Below are 21,937 nucleotides of genomic sequence, written 5' to 3'. Positions count from 1 at the left end.
TGCGGGCAGCGACTGGAACTTGTGGACTTCTTGACTAGGTGGCGAAGAGCCGTCGTGTGGGAGGCAAGTTTGGGAATGAACTTCCCCAGGAAGTTGACCATGCCTAGGAAGCGTAGCACTGCTTTCTTGTCTGCCGGCTGCGACATGGCGGTAATGGCGCTCACCTTGTCTGTATCCGGACGGACCCCTGACCGGGATATGTGGTCCCCCAGAAACCTCAGCTCGGTTTGGCCGAAAGAACACTTGGCTCGGTGGAAGGGCAAGCTGTTTTCCCGTATCCGCGCAAAGACGCACTGGAGACGATTGATGTGCTCCTGTGGTGTGGTGGACCAGATGATGACGTCGTCAACGTAGACGCGGACCCCTTCGATGCCCTCCATCATCTGTTCCATGATCCTGTGAAAGACCTCGGATGCCGAGATGATGCCAAACGGCATTCTGTTATAGCAGAACCTGCCGAAAGGAGTGTTGAAGGTCCACAGCTTCCTGCTGGACTGGTCCAGTTGGATCTGCCAAAAACCCTTCGAGGCATCCAGCTTTGTGAAGATTTTAGCCCGGGCCATTTCGCTCGTGATCTCTTCCCTTTTGGGTATGGGGTAGTGTTCCCTCATTATGTTGTTGTTCAGGTCTTTCGGGTCAATGCAGATCCGGAGTTCGCCAGAGGGCTTCTTAACACACACCATGGAGCTGACCCATGGCGTGGGCTCCGTGACCCGGGATAGCACCCCTTGGTCCTGGAGATCCTGCAGCTGCTGCTTGAGGCGGTCTTTGAGTGGCGCTGGGACCCTGTGAGGTGCGTGAATGACCGGGGTGGCGTCTGGTTTGAGTCGTATTCTGTTGGTATAGGGCAGTGTGTCCATGCCCTCGAATGCCTCCTGGTTGTGGGCGAGGAGCGAGTGGAGCTGTGCCCTAAATTCTGCATCCGGGAAGTCTGATGCGCCTTCTGGAGACAGAGCGTGGACCCGCTGCACGAGGTGGAGAACCTTGCATGCCTGTGCGCCTGGCAGGGAGTCCTTTGATGATCCGACTATTTCGAAGGACAGTGTGGCCATGTATGCATTGTGTGTGACCTCGAGCTGGCAGGATCCCATGGCCAGGATAACGTTTCCATTGTAGTCGACCATCTTGCAACGGGATGGCCGAATTGGTGGTCTGACCTTCAAGGCGTAGAAGGCTGACGGAAATTAGGTTGGCGGAGGCACCAGTGTCCAGATGGAATGTTATTGGTGGTCGGTTGACCATTAGGGTGGCACACCATTCATCACCCGGATTGACGCTGTTCACTGGCATCGGCTGGTGGGTCCAGCCTGGAGACACCCGGTTCCTATCAATGACCGCAACACGGAAGGCGTCCCGGTCGTCTGTGTCACTGGTTTGGATATCGTCTGAGCACGACTCGTAGTATGGAAGCTGAATGGTCTGCACGTCCCTGCGAGGTTGTCGGAATTGGGGAGCATTGGAAGGTTGAGCTGCTCGACAGCAGGCAGCGTAGTGGCCCATCTTGCCACAGCGGAGGCATTGTCGGTTTTTTGCTGGGCATTGCCGCTTTAAATGTGCGGCTCCGCAGTTGCCGCATGTCGTGACGTCATGGCGTTCGTTGCGCCACCGCGCATGCGCAGTTCAGTCTTGCATCGAGCGCGCCTGCGCATCACGTCCCTCTGCATTGACGTATTTTTTGGCGCGCACAAACGCGGGAGGCCGCGGAAAGCGCGCGAAATGGCCGCCCTCGTCCGGGCCACGGGCCGGGAGGAACTCGATCGCCCGGACCCGTTCGGCCTCGTAGGACGCCTGCCTTGCCGATTCGGGCGCGTAGGACCCCTGCCGCGCCGATTCGGCTGCTGGAAATTGGGAGTAGCAGCTGGTCAAAGCCATGAAGGACACAGGCTTTGATTGCGGAGGCTAGGGTGAGGCCTTTAATTTTGAGGAGCTGCTGGCGTAGGGTTCCCGAGGTGACCCCAAAAATAATCTGGTCCCAAATCATTGAATCGGAGGTGGTGTCGTAACCGCAGGATTGCGCGAGGATACGGAGGTGTGTAAGGAAAGATTGAAAGGGCTCATCCTTATCCTGCAGGCACTGCTGGAAGAGATACCTGTCGAAACTCTCATTTACCTCGACGCTGAAGTGTTGCTCGAGTTTGAGAAGGACCGTCTTGTACTTGGTCTTGTCCTCACCTTCCGCGAACACCAGGGAGTTGTAGACATGGATGGCATGTTGCCCTGCCGTGGAGAGTAGGAGGGCGATTTTTCTGTGGTCCAAAGCGCTCTCCCTTTCGGTGGCTTCCAGGAAGAACTGGAAGCGCTGTTTGAACAGCTTCCAATTGACGCCGAGGTTTCCAACGATTTGTAACGGCTACGGCATGCTGACGGTGTCCGTGGCGCAGGATGGCGGATTCCTGAGGATTCGTAGGTAGGTCTCACAGTTACCGGGTTCCAAGCCTGGTACTATGTCGTATTGGGTGCTCTGCTACACAGACTAACCAACACGGTTGCGGATGGTACAACTCAGTTTTATTACTAACAATATTTACAATGGTAAATTGGTTACTGTGGTTCGTTCATTACCCTTGAATCTGTGGACCTACCCCGAACACTATCTTGGAGTGGCACTCAGCACATGGTGGATGGCTGAGTGGCTTGCTGTGAGCTCTGTGCCCTGAGCTGTCTCCTGCTGGAATGAGCGGGAAGTGTCATGTTCCCCGTTTTATAGTGTGTATGCTCTTGCCTGTGATTGTCTGTGGTGTTGTTGTGTATTGATTGGTCCGTTTATCTGTCCATCAGTATGTATGTATGTTTGCACCATGTTGTTTACCTGAATATCATGACACTTGGGACCAAATTGGACATCCCTGCCCAAGACTTGATACAGTCATGATGGGACAAGTGGCCTCCATCTGTGTTGTAACTATTTGCAATTTGTGTTTTATTATCTGAAGCTTGTCAGTATTTTTATCATGGGTGAATATGGGCTTGAAGAAATCTGAGGAATTGATAGCGTTTACTAGAATATCCCACATTGCCATAATCTGCCATGATCACATTCACATCACCAGATTACCTTTGAGTCCAACAGATGCAATCAGCAATCAAAGGAATTTAGCATTTGTAACTGAAGCAAGATGCGACCTAAAAAATTGAATGGGTAACTTAGAGTTTCCCTTTAGACCTGATCTTATCGTTCTTCAAGACGTTCAAGGCGTTTAACAGCAAAACCGAAAGCATATTCCAAGAACATATTGTGTGTCTACTTTGAGAAGGACCGTCTTGTACTTGGTCTTGTCCTCACCTTCCGCGAACACCAGGGAGTTGTAGACAGGGAGTTGGGGCAGCACGGTAGCCTTGTGGATAGCACAATTGCTTCACAGCTTCAGGGTCCCAGGTTCGATTCCAGCTTGGGTCACTGTCTGTGCGGAGTCTGCACATCCTCCCCGTGTGTGCGTGGGTTTCCTCCGGGTGCTCCAGTTTCCTCCCACAGTCCAAAGATGTGCAGGTTAGGTGGATTGGCCATGATAAATTGCCCTTAGTGTCCAAAATTGCCCTTGGTGTTGGGTGGGGTTGCTGGGTTATGGGAATAGGGTGGCCGTGTTGACCTTGGGTGGGGTGCACTTTCCAAGAGCCGGTGCAGACTCGATGGGCCGAATGGCCTCCTTCTGCACTGTAAATTCTATGATTCTATGATTCAATGCCAGGAGTATACAAAATAAGGTAGGGGAACTGGCAGCATGGGTTGGTACCTGGGACTTCGATGTTGTGGCCATTTCGGAGACATGGATAGAGCAGGGACAGGAATGGATGTTGCAGGTTCCGGGGTTTAGGTGTTTTAGTAAGCTCAGAGAAGGAGGCAAAAGAGGGGGAGGTGTGGCGCTGCTAGTCAAGAGCAGTATTACGGTGGCGGAGAGGATGCTAGATGGGGACTCATCTTCCGAAGTAGTATGGGCTGAGGTTAGAAACAGGAAAGGAGAGGTCACCCTGTTGGGAGTTTTCTATAGGCCTCCAAATAGTTCTAGGGATGTAGAGGAAAGGATGGCGAGGATGATCCTGGAGAAGAGCGAAAGTTACAGGGTAGTTATTATGGGAGACTTTAACTTTCCAAATATTGACTGGAAAAGATATAGTTCGAGTACATTAGATGGGTCGTTTTTTGTACAGTGTGTGCAGGAGGGTTTCCTGACACAATATGTTGACAGGCCAACAAGAGGCGAGGCCACGTTGGATTTGGTTTTGGGTAACGAACCAGGCCAGGTGTTGGATTTGGAGGTAGGAGAGCACTTTGGGGACAGTGACTACAATTCGGTGACGTTTACGTTAATGATGGAAAGGGATAAGTATACACCGCAGGGCAAGAGTTATAGCTGGGGGAAGGGCAATTATGATGCCATTAGATGTGACTTGGGTGGAGTGGAGAAGTAGGCTGCAAGTGTTGGGCACACTGGACAAGTGGAGCTTGTTCAAGGATCAGCTACTGCGTGTTCTTGATAAGTATGTACCGGTCAGGCAGGGAGGAAGGCGTAGAGCGAGGGAACCGTGGTTTACCAAAGGAGTGGAATCTCTGGTTAAGAGGAAGAAGGAGGCCTATGTGAAGATGAGGTGTGAAGTTTCAGTTGGGGCGATGGATAGTTACAAGGTAGCGAGGAAGGATCTAAAGAGAGAGCTAAGACGAGCAAGGAGGGGACATGAGAAGTATTTGGCAGGTAGGATCAAGGAAAATCCAAAAGCTTTCTATAGGTATGTCAGGAATAAGCGAATGACTAGGGAAAGAGTAGGACCAGTCAAGGACAGGGATGGGAAGTTGTGTGTGGAGTCTGAAGAGATAGGCGAGATACTAAATGAATATTTTTCATCAGTATTCACTCAGGAAAAAGATAATGTTGTGGAGGAGAATGCTGAGACCCAGGCTATTAGAATAGATGGCATTGAGGTACGTAGGGAAGAGGTGTTGGCAATTCTGGACAGGCTGAAAATAGATAAGTCCCCGGGGCCTGACGGGATTTATCCTAGGACTCTCTGGGAGGCCAGGGAAGAGATTGCTGGACCTTTGGCTTTGATTTTTATGTCATCATTGGCTACAGGAATAGTGCCAGAGGACTGGAGGGTAGCAAATGTGGTCCCTTTGTTCAAAAAGGGGAGCAGAGACAACCCTGGCAACTATAGACCGGTGAGCCTCACGTCTGTAGTGTGTAAAGTCTTGGAGGGGATTATAAGAGACAAGATTTATAATCATCTAGATAGGAATAATATGATCAGGGATAGTCAGCATGGCTTTGTGAAGGGTAGGTCATGCCTCACAAACCTTATCGAGTTCTTTGAAAAGGTGACTGAACAGGTAGACGAGGGTAGAGCAGTTGATGTGGTGTATATGGATTTCAGCAAAGCGTTTGATAAGGTTCCCCACGGTAGGCTATGGCAGAAAATACGGAGGCTGGGGATTGAGGGTGATTTAGAGATGTGGATCAGAAATTGGCTAGCTGAAAGAAGACAGAGGGTGGTGGTTGATGGGAAATGTTCAGAATGGAGTTCAGTTACAAGTGGCGTACCACAAGGATCTGTTCTGGGGCCGTTGCTGTTTGTCATTTTTATCAATGACCTAGAGGAAGGCGCAGAAGGGTGGGTGAGTAAATTTGCAGACGACACTAAAGTCGGTGGTGTTGTCGACAGTGTGGAAGGATGTAGCAGGTTACAGAGGGATATAGATAAGCTGCAGAGCTGGGCTGAGAGGTGGCAAATGGAGTTTAATGTAGAGAAGTGTGAGGTGATTCATTTTGGAAGGAATAACAGGAATACGGAATATTTGGCTAATGGTAAAGTTCTTGGAAGTGTGGATGAGCAGAGGGAACTAGGTGTCCATGTACATAGATCCCTGAAAGTTGCCACCCAGGTTGATAGGGTTGTGAAGAAGGCCTATGGAGTGTTGGCCTTTATTGGTAGAGGGATTGAGTTCCGGAGTCAGGAGGTCATGTTGCAGCTGTACAAAACTCTGGTACGGCCGCATTTGGAGTATTGCGTCCAGTTCTGGTCACCGCATTATAGGAAGGACGTGGAGGTTTTGGAGCGGGTGCAGAGGAGATTTACCAAGATGTTGCCTGGTATGGAGGGAAAATCTTATGAGGAAAGGCTGATGGACTTGAGGTTGTTTTCGTTGGAGAGAAGAAGGTTAAGAGGAGACTTAATAGAGGCATACAAAATGATCAGGGGGTTTGATAGGGTGGACAGTGAGAGCCTTCTCCCGCGGATGGAAATGGCTGGCACGAGGGGACATAGCTTTAAACTGAGGGGTAATAGATATAGGACAGAGGTCAGAGGTAGGTTCTTTACGCAAAGAGTAGTGAGGCCGTGGAATGCCCTACCTGCAACAGTAGTGAACTCGCCAACATTGTGGGCATTTAAGAGTTTATTGGATAAACATATGGATGATAATGGCATAGTGTAGGTTAGATGGCTTTTGTTTCGGTGCAACATCGTGGGCCGAAGGGCCTGTACTGCGCTGTATCGTTCTATGTTCTATATTCTATATTCATGTTGAAATGGTTTACAGCACAAAGCGGGATCAATTGAGGGCAAATCAGTTCAACCATTATTACACAATTCACCGATTAATTGTAGAACATTTGCACTGCACGCAAACTTGTAGTAAGCATGTTTTACCAGTCAATGGCAATGACAGAATTGATAGCTATTCTTTAATAATTAAAAGATACAGCTATGTGAAGGCCACCGTTATGCAATTTTCTATTTGTAGGGCCACTGGAAATTACCTTGGTGTGTTTTCATAAATGCCGGCCTGAGCAATTAGCTGAAATTGCTGGATAGATTTTCTTGCTGTTATTAAAGTATTTCCAATGTATAATCAGGATACAAAAAATGTTGCGGCAGAAAAATTGGGGAGAAGGCAATTCTGCCATTAACCATCACTATCCCTCTCATTGGCACTTCTGCAGTCCAGCTGCTTTGTCTGGAGTGCCCTCATTTAAACAGATGGTGATAAGACCCAGTGGTGCTGCTCCGCCAAATTTCCTGCTATTACACTGCAATGTACTTCGGGTAATTATCTGTTGTAGATCAGCGAGCATGAGTTGTTTCTGAGTCTGATAAATATGGAGCCAAGAGCGTTCACCATTCTGCCTACAGGCTAATTCCAGGGATGGCGGGACTATCAGGAGAGATTGACTAGGTTAGGATTGTTCGTGCTGGAGTTCAGAAGAATGAAGGGGGATCTCAGAGAGACTTATAAAATTCTAACAGGACTAGACAGGGTAGATGCAAGGAGGATGTTCCTGATGGGTGGGTGCATCCAGAACCAGGGGTCACAGTCTGAGGATTCAGGGTAAACCATTTTGGACAGAGATGAGGAGATATTTATTCATCCAAAGTGTGGTGAGTCTGTGGAATTCATTACCACAGGAAGTAGTTGTTGCTAAAACATTGAATATATTCAAGAGGCGGCGAGATATAGCACTTGGGGTGAATAGGATCAAAGGTTATGGGGAGAAAGCAGGATTAGCCTATTGATCGTGATGAATGGCGGAGCAGGCTCGAAGGGCCAAAAGGCCTCCTCCTGCTCCTATCTTCTATGTGTCTATGTATCTGGACTTGCTTCTTACTGCCGCTGGCAGGATCAAATCACCAGCTGTTTTTAGACCCCAACCGGATCTTGGAAAATCTGAGAGACGGCATCACAGCTACCATAATGTGGTTGTCAGCATGCAGCCTGTTCTATACACTCTCTTTTCTTTTTTAAAAGTATTTTTGTTCAAAAAAGATGTTCATTATAACAAAATAACAACTGTACAGCAAACCCCAATACAATACAAACTAGAAACTATACCTACCCAAACCCCAGTCCACCTCCCCCTCAGCCATCCATAAAGAAAACAAAATCTGAACAAAAAGCCAAATCATCACCCCCCCCCACCCCCCACCCCCCCTTCCCTGCCGCCCCCCACACACCCCTACTGATGGTAACCAGTTCCCTGAAAAAGGAGATAAAAGGCTGCCACCTTGAGTAGAATCCTTCCACCGACCCCCTCGTGGTATGCTTGATCTTCTCAAGGTGCGGAGATTCCATCAGGTCCCCCAGCCTGCTGAAGCATAGGTGGCACTGGGGACCTCCACCCAAGCAGAACTCACCTCTGGGCTATTAGCGAGGTGAAGGCTTGGACCTCTGCCTTCGTCCCCGTCTGCAGCACTGGCGAGACCGAAACTCCCAAAATGGCCACCAATGGGCAAGGCTCTCATGTGTTCCCTCAAGTGAAAGCATCCAAACTGGTGCTTGGAAGTGAAGAGGCAAGTGATGTAAGGGATGAGTTGGAAGGGTTTGGGATTCCAGAACATAGGGCAGGAGGTCAATGCAAGAATGCATGCTTGTGGAAAGCCTTGTGCTAATACATCTCTAGCAGAGACAATTCTTTTTCTCCATCAGCGTAACAGATCCTGAAATCACCACAGGGAAGTTCACACATTTTATTGCACAACCACTTCTCAGAAGATACCACACTGTAGCTGCCGTCACATGGAAGATCCGTGGATTGATGGCAATTTTAAAAGTTTTGCCTACAGATACTTGCATTGAAGAAAACATAAATGGGTTGAATATTATAACTATTAATAGACCTTGTTGACAATTAATAACCTGTGCTTTGTGTGCACTGAAAGCAGCCTGCTAAGAATCTCCATTTGAGTTTGTACATTGTCCTATCTTAATAATAATCTTTATTGTCACAAGCCAGCTTATTGTGAAAAGCCCCACATTCCGGCGCCTGTTCGGGTACAGGGAGGGAGAACTCAGAATGTCCAAATTACCTAACAGCACGTCTTTCGGGACTTGTGGGAGGAAACCGGAGCACTTGGAGGAAACCCACGCAGACATGGGGAGAACGTGCCGACTCCGCACAGACAATCACCCAAGCTGGGAATCAAACCTGGGACCCTGACGCTGTGAAGCCATAGTGCGAACCACTATGCTACCGTGCTGCCCATTAATCATATCTGCAGAACAAAAAGTGCTAAGTTTAATAGGTAAAGCACAAACAATCATGTGGATAGCTGTCCCTGGGTTTGACTATGTGGTATTATGATATTATGTTATCTTATTATGGTACGCGGCCAGTTTCACTGTCATAATTGCCGGACAATGACTGTGGGACATGACGTATGATGGGATGGAAGAAAGTAGGGGGAAAAAAACCGGAGAGAAGAGAAAAAACATTTCTCATGAAAACCACTTACTATTTCGGTATTTATGAAAAAATTGATAGGATATGTTGACCAGAAATGATTTGGAATGAATGAACACTTTGTGCAATATTCCTTTAAATGCTATTTTAACCTGCTCATTTCAAATGGATTGATGCCTCCGATAAAATAGTAAACTGAAAAGTGTCATATGAATGTGATGTGTTCACAAATATTGTCAACACCCATTGCCAGGATTTGTTCATTTAATAAAAGGCTTTGCATCACAATAAAGGAATAGTTACGTTAACCTATTAAAACCAAAATTAACTTGTTGCTGATGGAGGAAATATTGCATACAGCATCTGATATTGTGTTGAGGTATATTGTAGTATTTGAAAAAGGTTAATTTTCTGCATTACTCTAACAGGGATTAACTCAGCTCCTGACTGCCCGAAGCCTGAATCTAAGTCAGGAGTGTAATGGAATACTCTCCACTTGCCTGGATGAATGCAGCTCCAACACCACTCAAGAAGTTCAACACCATCCAGGACAAAGCAGCCACCTTGATTGGTACCCCTTCCACAAACATTCAAATCCTCTGACAAACAGTTACAGGGGTGTGTACCATCTACAAGAGTAGCTGATAACTGGCGACACCACCAGCTGGAGGTTCCCCTCCAAGTCACTCACCACCCTGACTTGGAAATGTTCCTTCACTGTCACTGAGTCAAAATCCTGGAGCTCTCTCTCTAACAGCACTGTGGGTGGACCTACACCCCAGGCACTGCAGCAGTTCAAGAAGACAGCTCACCACCACCTTCGCCAGGGCAATTGGAGATGGGCAGTACATGTTGGCCTAGCCAACGATGTCCACATCCCACAAATGATTTACATAGAATTTATTTCCATAGAATTTACAGTGCAGAAGGAGGCCATTCGGCCCATCGAGTCTGCACCGGCTCTTGGAACGAGCACCCTACACAAGGTCAACACCTCCACCTTATCCCCATAACCCAGTAACCCCACCCAACACTAAGGGCAATTTTGGACACCAAGGGCAATTTTTCATGGTCAATCCACCTAACCTGCACATCTTTGGACTGTGGGAGGAAACCGGAGCACCCGGAGGAAACCCACGCACACACGGGGAGGATGTGCAGACTCCACATAGACAGTGACCCAAGCCGGAATCGAACCTGGGAACCTGGAGCTGTGAAGCAATTGTGCTATCCACAATGCTACCGTGCTGCCCAATTTTTTTTTTTAAAATCCTATGCAGAATCCAAGATGCTCCGATTGACAGTTTTTGTTTCCACAACTGAGGAACGCAATCATTGGTATGGGAATGTACAGCGGTCACTATGCAGCTCTCTGGGGATTGAAAATACATAAAATGGGAATGTATGAGAGTTTGCATGGAACTTGAGAAATATACAGGCACAGAAGGTAACCCTTTGATTTTGATGTAACCATGTAAAGGAGAAATGCAGCTGACATCTAACCCATCCAGTCAAGAACCAAATTGTGTGTAGGCTTGATATCTGACAGTTTGAAAATGCAGCCAATGTGGATCAACAAAGCAACTATTGGGCGGGTACGTTTAATGTACAACCACTTATCTTTTGTTTAACAGCAATAAGTTATAGCTTGTATCCAACAGACTAACTGTTACCACATCAGACCATGACAGATCAGTTAGCAAATCCACCCACAGAAAGATGTTTCGTTCGGCCCAGCTGCGTTTCTGAGACAAAGATCTTTTTTAACTCGCATGGATTCTGTTCAGACTAGCCAGCATGAGCATGAAAACCAGCCACTATGAAAGCTACGAGGATACACAATTGCCATTCTTTGGAAATAAAAGTCATCTGAGGATTATCTGTGTAAATAATTCTGATACACCATGAGCAAATCTGCAGACATTTGACATTTAAGCCCCAGAACAAACCAACTTCAATTGGTGCATTCTTTATTCTCCCAAGGGATGTGACATTGCTTGAGTCCCAGTTCAGTGAAAATTCATTCAATTCTTCGTGGGAAGAAGTAAAATATTCTGACGCAGAACTGAAAATATTCTCACTGAGATTTAACCTTTCTGTCACTGCTGTTGGGTCCAGAGATCATCACTTGGCACTGAGGTTGGCTTGAATGGAGGGATGGGTGGAGGGGGAGGGGTGGGAGGAGGAGGAATGAATCTGTAAGTGAGTTATTTATAAGTCTGAATTTTCACGTCTTATTTACCCAGTTGGAAACAAGTCTTTTTTTTACTGTACAGCTAAAACTTGAGTGTGTAAGGAGCAATCAATGTTTTGTGTCAGCGGAATTCTCTGCAGTTTTATGCTATTTTTAATATCATGGGCGAAATTCTCCCCCAACGGCGCGATGTCCGCCGACTGGCATCAGACGGGCATCGCGCCGGCCCAAAGGTACGGAATGCTCCGCATCTTTGGGGGCCGAGCCCCAACATTGAGGGGCTAGGCCGGCGCCGGAGGGATTTCCGCCCCGCCAGCTGGCGGAAATGGCGTTTGTTGCCCCGCCAGCTGGCGGAAATGGCGTTTGCCGCCCCGCCAGCTGGCGCGGAAATGCGGCGCATGCGCGGGAGCGTCAGCGGCCGCCGACAGTTTCCCGCGCATGCGCAGTGGGGGGAGTCTCTTCCGCCTCCGCCAGGGTGGAGGCCGTGGTGGAGGCGGAAGGGAAAGAGTGCCCCCACGGCACAGGCCCGCCCGCGGATCGGTGGGCCCCGATCGTGGGCCAGGCCACCGTGGGGGCACCCCCCGGGGTCAGATCGCCCCACGCCCCCCCCCCCCAGGACCCCGCCCACGCCGCCTGGTCCCGCCAGTAAATACCAGCTTTGATTTACGCCGGCGGGACAGGCAATTTCTGGGCGGGACTTCGGCCCATCCGGGCCGGAGAATTGAGTGGGGGGTCCCGCCAACCGGCGTGGCCGGATTCCCGCCCCCGCCCAATCTCCGGTACCGGAGACCTCGGCGGCGGCGGGGGCGGGATTCACGGCGGCCAACGGCCATTCTCCGACCCAGCGGGGGGTCGGAGAATGACGCCTCTTGTTTCTATAATTTACATGAGGCAAACCATATTTTTCTTAATCAGGACTCGAGCTGAACAATAAAGGAGACTTGAGGTGTGATGTACCAGCTGCGTGTCACCTGAAAGGCGGTGCGACGCCGCCGGTAGATGCCGGACGATCCTTCTTCCAGGTTTACCCGGCTCGCCCTGCCCCATTAGATCTCGCGAGACGTTGTGATGTGAATTCCGCCCATTGTGGGTGGGATCACTTTTTAGCAAATCTGTTTATTAGAATGAGATCTACTCTCACTCAAATATGCTCTCCCATGATCTACCCGAGGCGTGGAAATAACCCCCTCGCCTTAGAGATGTCGGGGAAAAGCCATTCAGTGCTGGTCTCCACAAACGGGGACCAGATGGAACGGCACTTGTGGGGGTCTCTCAGGGCATCGGAGGCCCCAGGTGCTTGCCCTCTGTCACCCTGGCACCAGCAATGCTAAGGTGCCAGCCAGACACCCTGGCACTAGCAACCTGGTACCTCGGCTGTACCATCTGTGTGCCATCCAGGTACTGCCAAGGTGCCCAGATGGCACTGCCAGCTGTTTGGGGCATGGACAGGCAGGCAGTGACAAGCTGGCATTTTTCCCATGATGGGAATTGGGCGCAGGGATTCCCTGTGCTCGTGCAGGGAATGTGCCGGGCCCTGAGGATGCCCTTATTGGTGAGTTGGGGCTTAGGGGGTCACGTCGGGGGGGGTCGAGAGATTGGAACGTCATTTAAAAATGGTGTCTTGATCTCATCCTGCACTGAGGAGTTCCGGCGAGTGGAGCTCCTCAGAACAGGGAACTAAGTGCGGGCTCGGCTGTGTATTCCCCACTGAGGCCACCCATCTACCTGAATGGCCGTTCAATAGCGTGGTGTTTCTCGACGCTCCGAGCTTCGGGAAATAGTTAGCTCATTGCGTGCACTATTGGACTCTGCTCACATTCGGGTAGATGCACACTTTCTCCAATTTACATAGCTCCAAGTTGGGCATATTCTAATGTTATGGCACTTGGGAAACGACAATTAGAACCACCAGTGCTTTTGCTCTGTATAAATTAGAGATGACCCAAATATTTTAAATGCTGATATCTTCATTTGAACAAAAGATGTCAAATATAGACATTTTCATTAAGCCATGACCCAAGATTGAAGTCGACGACTTGAAAATATAGTTGGCAGCACACGAATAGATTACAAGTTGGACAAAATTACATTCATTCCACAAATTAAAGTTATGAATCACGTGGCACCCTGAAAGAGTCCTATAGTATAATTCCTCACCGTAGGAACTACACAGCATGTTGAATACTTTCATGCAGACAAATGTTTGTTTGGCAAAACAGGATTTCCTGTGCCGATAGAAATCTCTCAATGCTAATCGTGTGAATATAAATTGTAGTTTTCCATGGAAACTGTTATTTAACCACACCCGTAAACGGATCAGCTGAAAAGCAGTCTGAAGATTTTGTCAAGGAGAAATTTTTAAAATGATTGAACAAGCAGCTTGATTATGGATGCTATATCATATTTCATAATCCACCCACACAACACCGTAATTAGGGGCTTTGTGATGGTTATCTTACACTTCACAGATGACTGACTGCTGGAAGTCAGCCTTCAAAGATACCTAGATGGTTTCATTTGTGCAAAGAATCAATTATCCATAGATTTTCTGCGCTAATAGTTGCCTGAATATCTTGTTACCTTCTTGTTAGTGGGGAATAATTCATCCTCTGCTGCGAAAACCACTCTGACATTTTAAAATGCTCATCCCAGCGTTAAAAGCAATGGATCAGCATCCTAATGATGGATAACATTTTTGTCCCTACCACACAGTGAGGACTCTGAGTCCCTGGTGATTCTGCTATGACAGCCCATTCTCATGAGGCAAATGTTGCTTGGTTCTCATCCAGGTAAATCAAATGTTAAAATCTGTCTGAAATAAGGCGCTATGGTAAATTATATTCAACCTGAAAGCATGCTGTCGAGTCTCTGTGGTTGGAAGATGTTTTGCACCTTTGGTTTGTATCATTAGCATCAAGCTTGGGCACATAATGCACTGTGCGCCTATGTCTTATTGATGTATTCCTCAGTGTCTGCGTGGACCATGCTATTGTCCCTATGTGCTAGATCACATGGATTGTGCTGTAGATGTGTATCCAATGCGTTGAATATTCTCCAACCTCTTATACATTTCTTGGGCAGTGCTGTTTCTCAGAATCTTTTTTAAAATAAATTTAGAGTAGCCAATAATTTTTTCCAATTAAAGGGCAATTTAGCATGGCCAATCTATCTACCCTGCGCATCTTTGGGTTGTGGGGGCGAAACCCACGCAGACACGGGGAGAATTTGCAAACTTCACACGGACAGTGACCCGGGGCCGGGATCGAACCCAGGTCCTCAGCGTCGTAGGCAGCAGTGCTAACCACTGTGCCACAGTGCTGCCCCTGTTTCTCAGAATCTGAGCACGTACTGTTGCTGGGCGGGATTTACCAGCTGTTCACGCTGAAGGGAAATTGTGGTCCCACACCAGTGCACGGGTTTCCCGGAGACATCAGTCCTATCAGTGGAAAATCCCATTGACAATGGCGGGGTTGGTAGATACCGCTGGCGGGTCACGCCCGCCGTCGGAAAACATGCGGCGGGAAGGTCGGAAAATCCCGCCCATAGTCTCCAATCTATGCAAGTGCTGTTGCGCATGCTGAGTTGGTCACGATTGGGGAGACATTGGAGTAGTGGTAACATCAATAGGCTAATAAACCAGAGGCCTAGGTTAATACTCAGGAGACATGGGTTCAAATCCCATCACAGCAGATGGTGGTATTTAGATTTAATTAATAAAATTTGTAATTGAAAGCTAGTGAAACTATTGCCAATTGTTATAAAGCACCATCTGGTTCAGTAAAGGTCTTTTTGGGAAGGAAATCTGGTCTGGCCTACATTTGTATCCTGATCCACAATAATGTGGTTAAATGTCAAGGGCATTTAGGGACGGGCAAGTGAAATGTTGGCCTGGCCAGTGATGCACAAGTCCAATGAGACAAACAGAAATGAGTGGTGAAGTGGGTTGGAAGGGTACAACGTTCACTTATCATATCGGCGTGGATTAAATTATTGACCCTTTTCCTGCATGGACCTCTTCTGCACCCCATGGACGTGGCTGCCCTGCCTACCTCCTCCCAGGCTGGAGTAGCCAGCTGATCTGGCCTCCTGTGGCCATTCCTGGGGAAGAGGGCATCTCACCCTTGTTGCACTGCCTCCAAGAGATGTCGAAGAGGTACGTCGCTGAAGCGGGGAGTCGTGGCTTGCTGTCTTCTCCTGCTCATTCTTCTTTCCATTAGTGAAGGCCTGTCCAGGTGTCTTTCAAATATGGCGCCTGGCATGACGAGGCGGCATCGGACTTCCTGCCACGAGACCGTAAGCTGAACACACACATACATAACTAATAAGGTGGCAAGCACACAGTTGCACGTAAAAGGCCGCCTGCTCCCACGGCGGGAATCACTCCCAGCTTTCTCATCCCACCATGGAACTTAAGGCACGAGGGAAAGATTCCCACCTAGATGTTGCCACCGGTTTTGTATTTCAGCAGCTGCATTGCATGGACTCCTGTATAGCCTTGGGCCCACAAGTGGACATGAGATCTCTTTTTTTAAAAAATATTTTATTGAAAATTTTTGGTCAACCATCACAGTACATTGTGTATCCTTTACACAATAATATAACAGTATAAATAACAATGACCTGTTTTATAAACAAAGAATAAATAATATATAACGAAAACGAAAACTAAATGGCAACTGCCTTGTCTCAGATAAACACTCTCGAAAAATATGATTTAACAGTCCAATATACAATTATTTATAGCAACGACCTATACATATTATACATATATATTAACAACCCTGAGAGCCTTCTGGTTCCTCCCCCCCCCCCTCCCCCCCCCCCCCCCTTTGCTGGGCTGCTGCTGCTGCCTTCTTCTTTTCCATTCCCTCTATCTTTCTGTGAGGTACTCGACGAACGGTTGCCACCGCCTGGTGAACCCTTGAGCCGATCCCCTTAGGACAAACTTAATCCGTTCCAGCTTTATAAACCCTGCCATGTCATTTATCCAGGTCTCCACCCCTGGGGGCTTGGCTTCCTTCCACATCAACAGTATCCTGCGCCGGGCTACTAGGGACGCAAAGGCCAAAACATCGACCTCTCTCACCTCCTGCACTCCCGGCTCTTGTGCAACCCCAAATATAGCCAACCCCCAGCTTGGTTCGACCTGGACCCCCACTACTTTCGAAAGCATCTTTGTCACCCCCACCCAGAACCCCTGTAGTGCCGGACATGACCAGAACATGTGGGTGTGATTCACTGGGCTTCTCGAGCATCTCGCACACCTATCCTCTACCCCCAAAAATTTACTGAGCCGTGCTCCAGTCATATGCGCCCTGTGTAACACCTTAAATTGAATCAGGCTTAGCCTGGCACACGAGGACGATGAGTTTACCCTACTTAGGGCATCCGCCCACAGCACCTCCTCAATCTCCTCCCCCAGCTCTTCTTCCCATTTCCCTTTCAGCTCATCTACCATAATCTCCCCCTCGTCACTCATTTCCCTATATATATCTGACACCCTACCGTCCCCCACCCATGTCTTTGAGATCACTCTGTCCTGCACCTCATGCATCGGGAGCTGCGGGAATTCCCTCACCTGTTGCCTCGCAAAAGCCCTCAGTTGCATATACCGGAATGCATTCCCTTGGGGCAACCCATATTTCTCGGTCAGCACTCCCAGACTTGCGAACTTCCCATCCACAAACAGATCTTTCAGTTGCGTTACTCCTGCTCTTTGCCATATTCCAAATCCCCCATCCATTCTCCCCGGGGCAAACCTATGGTTATTTCTTATCGGGGACCCCACCAAGGCTCCCGTCTTTCCCCTATGCCGTCTCCACTGTCCCCAAATTTTCAAAGTCGCCACCACCGCCGAGCTTGTGGTGTATTTCTTCGGTGAGAATGGCAATGGGGCCGTCACCATAGCCTGTAGGCTAGTCCCGCTACAGGACGCCCTCTCCAATCTCTTCCACGCCGCTCCCTCCTCTTCTCCCATCCACTTACTCACCATTGAGATATTGGCGGCCCAGTAGTACTCGCTTAGGCTCGGTAGTGCCAGCCCCCCCCTATCCCTACTATGCTGTAAGAATCCCTTCCTCACTCTCAGGGTCTTCCCGGCCCACACAAAACTCATGATACTCTTTTCGATCCTTTTGAAAAATGCCTTCGTGATCACCACCGGGAGGCACTGAAACACAAAGAGGAATCTCGGGAGGACTACCATTTTAACCGCCTGCACCCTCCCTGCCAGTGACAGGGATACCATGTCCCATCTCTTGAAGTCCTCCTCCATTTGTTCCACCAATCGCGTTAAATTTAACCTATGCAATGTACCCCAATTCTTGGCTATCTGGATCCCCAAGTAACGAAAGTCCCTTGTTACCTTCCTCAGCGGAAAGTCCTCTATTTCTTTGCTCTGCTCCCCTGGATGCACCACAAACAACTCACTTTTCCCCATGTTCAGTTTATATCCTGAGAATTCTCCAAACTCCCGAAGTGTCCGCATTATCTCTGGCATCCCCTCCGCCGGGTCCGCTACATATAACAACAAATCATCCGCACACAGAGATACCCGGTGTTCTTCTCCTCCTCTAAGTACACCCCTCCACTTCTTGGAACCCCTCAATGCTATTGCCAGGGGCTCAATCGCCAGTGCAAACAATAATGGGGACAGAGGGCATCCCTGCCTTGTCCCTCTATGGAGCCGAAAGTATGCAGATCCCCGTCCATTCGTGACCACACTCGCCACTGGGGCCCTATACAACAGCTGCACCCATCCAACATACTCATCTCCAAAACCAAATCTCCTCAGCACCTCCCACAGATAATCCCACTCCACTCTATCAAATGCTTTCTCGGCATCCATCGCCACCACTATCTCCGCTTCCCCCTCTGGTGGGGGCATCATCATTACCCCTAGAAGCCTCCGTATATTCGTATTCAGCTGTCTCCCCTTCACAAACCCAGTTTGGTCCTCATGGACCACCCTCGGGACACAATCCTCTATCCTCATTGCCATTACCTTGGCCAGAATCTTAGCGTCTACATTTAGGAGGGAAATAGGTCTATAGGACCCGCATTGCATCGGGTCCTTTTCCTTCTTTAGGAGAAGCGATATCATTACCTCAGAAATAGTCGGGGGCAGCTGTCCCCTTTCCTTTGCCTCATTAAAGGTCCTCATCAGTAGTGGGGCGAGCAAGTCCACATATTTCCTGTAAAATTCCACTGGGAATCCATCCGGTCCCGGAGCCTTCCCCGCCTGCATGCTCCTAATTCCTTTCACTACTTCCTCTATTTCAATCTGTGCTCCCAGTCCCACCCTTTCCTGCTCCTCCACCTTGGGAAATTCCAGCCGGTCCAGAAAGCCCATCATTCTCTCCCTCCCATCCGGGGGTTGAGCTTCGTATAATTTTTTATAAAATGCCTTGAACAGTCCATTCACTCTCTCCGCTCCCCGCTCCATCTCTCCTTCCTCATCCCTCACTCCCCCTATTTCCCTCACTGCTCCCCTTTTCCTCAATTGGTGGGCCAGCAACCTGCTCGCCTTCTCCCCATATTTGTACTGTACACCCTGTGCCTTCCTCCACTGTGCCTCTGCAGTACCCGTTGTCAGCAAGTCAAATTCTACGTGTAGCCTTTGCCTTTCCCTGTACAGTCCCTCCTCCGGTGCCTCCGCATATTGCCTGTCCACCCTCAGAAGTTCTTGCAGCAACCGCTCCCGTTCCCTACTCTCCTGCTTTCCTTTATGTGCCCTTATTGATATCAGCTCCCCTCTAACCACTGCCTTCAGCGCCTCCCAGACCACTCCCACCTGGACCTCCCCATTATCATTGAGTTCCAAGTACTTTTCAATGCACCCCCTCACCCTTAGACACACCCCCTCATCTGCCATTAGTCCCATGTCCATTCTCCAGGGTGGGCGCCCTTCTGTTTCCTCCCCTATCTCCAAGTCCACCCAATGTGGAGCGTGATCCGAAATGGCTATAGCTGTATACTCCGTCCCCCTCACCTTCGGGATGAACGCCCTTCCCAAAACAAAAAAGTCTATTCGCGAATAGACTTTGTGGACATAAGGAGAAAAACGAAAACTCCTTACTCCTAGGTCTGCTAAATTTCCACGGGTCTACTCCTCCCATCTGCTCCATAAAATCTTTAAGCACCTTGACTGCTGCCGGCCTCCTTCCAGTCCTGGACCTCGACCTGTCCAGCCCTGGTTCCAACACCGTATTGAAATCTCCCCCATTACCAACTTTCCCACCTCTAGGTCCGGGATGCGTCCTAGCATACGCCTCATAAAATTGGCATCATCCCAGTTCGGGGCATATACGTTTACCAAAACCACCGTCTCCCCCTGTAGTTTGCCACTCACCATCACGTATCTGCCCCCGCTATCCGCCACTATCGTCTTTGCCTCAAACATTACCCGCTTCCCCACTAATATAGCCACCCCCCTGTTTTTCGCATCTAGCCCCGAATGGAACACCTGCCCCACCCAACCTTTGCGTAGTCTCACCTGGTCTATCAGTTTCAAGTGCGTTTCCTGTAACATAAGTTTCTTAAGGTGTGCGAGTGCCCGTGCCCTCTTTATCGGCCCGTTCAGCCCTCTCACGTTCCACGTGATCAGCCGGGTTGGGGGGCTTTTTATCCCCCCCCCTTGTCGATTAGCCATCCCCTTTTTCCAGCTCCTCACCCGGTTCCCACGCAGCTGTGTCCCCCCCAGGCGGTGCCCCCCCGCCCATCCCACCCATGCCAGCTCCCCCCTCTCCCCAGCAGCAGCAGCCCAATAATTTCCCCCTCCCACCCCCACCCCCGCTAGATCCCCCACTAGCGTAGTTACACCCCCCATGTTGCTCCCAGAAGTCAGCAAACTCTGGCCAACCTCGGCTTCCCCCCGTGACCTCGGCTCGCACCGTGCGACGCCCCCTCCTTCCTGCTTCCCTATTCCCGCCATGATTATCATAGCGCGGGAACCGAGCCCGCGCTTCCCCCTTGGCCCCGCCCCCAATGGCCAACGCCCCATCTCCTCCACCTCCTTTCCTCCCCCCACCACCTCCTGTGGAAGAGAGAAAAGTTACCACATCGCAGGATTAATAACATAAAGCTCCTCTTTCCCCCCTTTTTACCCCCCTCTTCGCCCCCCATACTCGCCCCACCACTTTGTTTCAAACGCTCTTTTTTTAATAACCCGCTCATTCCAATTTTTCTTCCACGATAAAAGTCCACGCCTCATCCGCCGTCTCAAAGTAGTGGTGCCTCCCTTGATATGTGACCCACAGTCTTGCCGGTTGCAGCATTCCGAATTTTATCTTCTTTTTGTGAAGCACCGCCTTGGCCCGATTAAAGCTCGCCCTCCTTCTCGCCACCTCCGCACTCCAGTCTTGGTATACGCGGATCACCGCGTTCTCCCACTTACTGCTCCGAGTTTTCTTTGCCCATCTAAGGACCATCTCTCTATCCTTAAAACGGAGGAATCTCACCATTATGGCTCTAGGAATTTCTCCTGCTCTCGGTCCTCGCGCCATCACTCGGTATGCTCCCTCCACCTCCAGCGGACCCGCCGGGGCCTCCGCTTCCATTAACGAGTGCAGCATCGTGCTCACATATGCCCCGACATCCGCTCCCTCCGCACCTTCAGGAAGACCAAGAATCCTCAGGTTGTTCCTCCTTGCGTTGTTCTCCAGCGCCTCCAGCTTTTCCACACATTGTTTATGGTGTGCCTCGTGCATCTCCGTCTTCACCACCAGGCCCTGTATGTCGTCCTCATTCTCGGCAGCCTTTGCCTTCACGACCCGAAGCTCCCGCTCCTGGGTCTTTTGCTCCTCCTTTAGCCCTTCGATCGCCTGTAATATCGGGGCCAACAGCTCCTTCTTCATTTCCTTTTTGAGTTCTTCTACGCAGCGTTTCAAAAACCCGTGTTGTTCAGGGCCCCATATTAAACTGCCACCTTCCGACGCCATCTTGGTTTTTGCTTGCCTTCCTTGCCGCTGCTCTAAAGGATCCACCGCAATCCGGCCACCTTCCTCTCCTTTTTTCATCCGTATCCAGGGGGGATTCCCTTCTGGTTCACCGCACAGTACTTTTAGCCGTTAAAATTGCCGTTGGGGCTCTTATTAAGAGCCCAAAAGTCCGTTCCACCGGGAGCTGCCGAAACGTGCGACTCAGCTGGTCATCGCCGCACCCGGAAGATGTGGACATGAGATCTGTCCATAAGATAGGAGACTAAAAACAGGGGAGGTCGACATGGCCGAACCTGCTCTGTAATTCAATAAGATCAGCCAATCTCTATTTCTTTATTGCTTTAGCATCCAAAATCCATCCATATCAGTCTCAATACCACTGACTGAATATCCACAGTGGGGTAGAGAATTCCAAAGATTCACAGCCAGCTGAATAAAGGAACATCCCCTCACCCTAGTCCCAAAAGACCAATCCGTTATCAAGCTGACAAACCAAACATACACATGATTAAAAAGTATCTTAGGAGTGAAGAAGTATAATGTCTAGGTAGGATGACACCAAATGTCATGGGCGGGATTCTCCCATGTGAGAATCGCTGTGAGAATTGCCGATCACGCCGATTTTCCGCACGACGCGA

This window comes from Scyliorhinus torazame, chromosome 13 (assembly GCF_047496885.1).
Source record: "Scyliorhinus torazame isolate Kashiwa2021f chromosome 13, sScyTor2.1, whole genome shotgun sequence".
Taxonomy (NCBI): domain Eukaryota; kingdom Metazoa; phylum Chordata; class Chondrichthyes; order Carcharhiniformes; family Scyliorhinidae; genus Scyliorhinus; species Scyliorhinus torazame.
The sequence above is the reverse complement of the archived record's forward strand: the minus strand, read 5'-3'. Positions refer to the sequence as shown.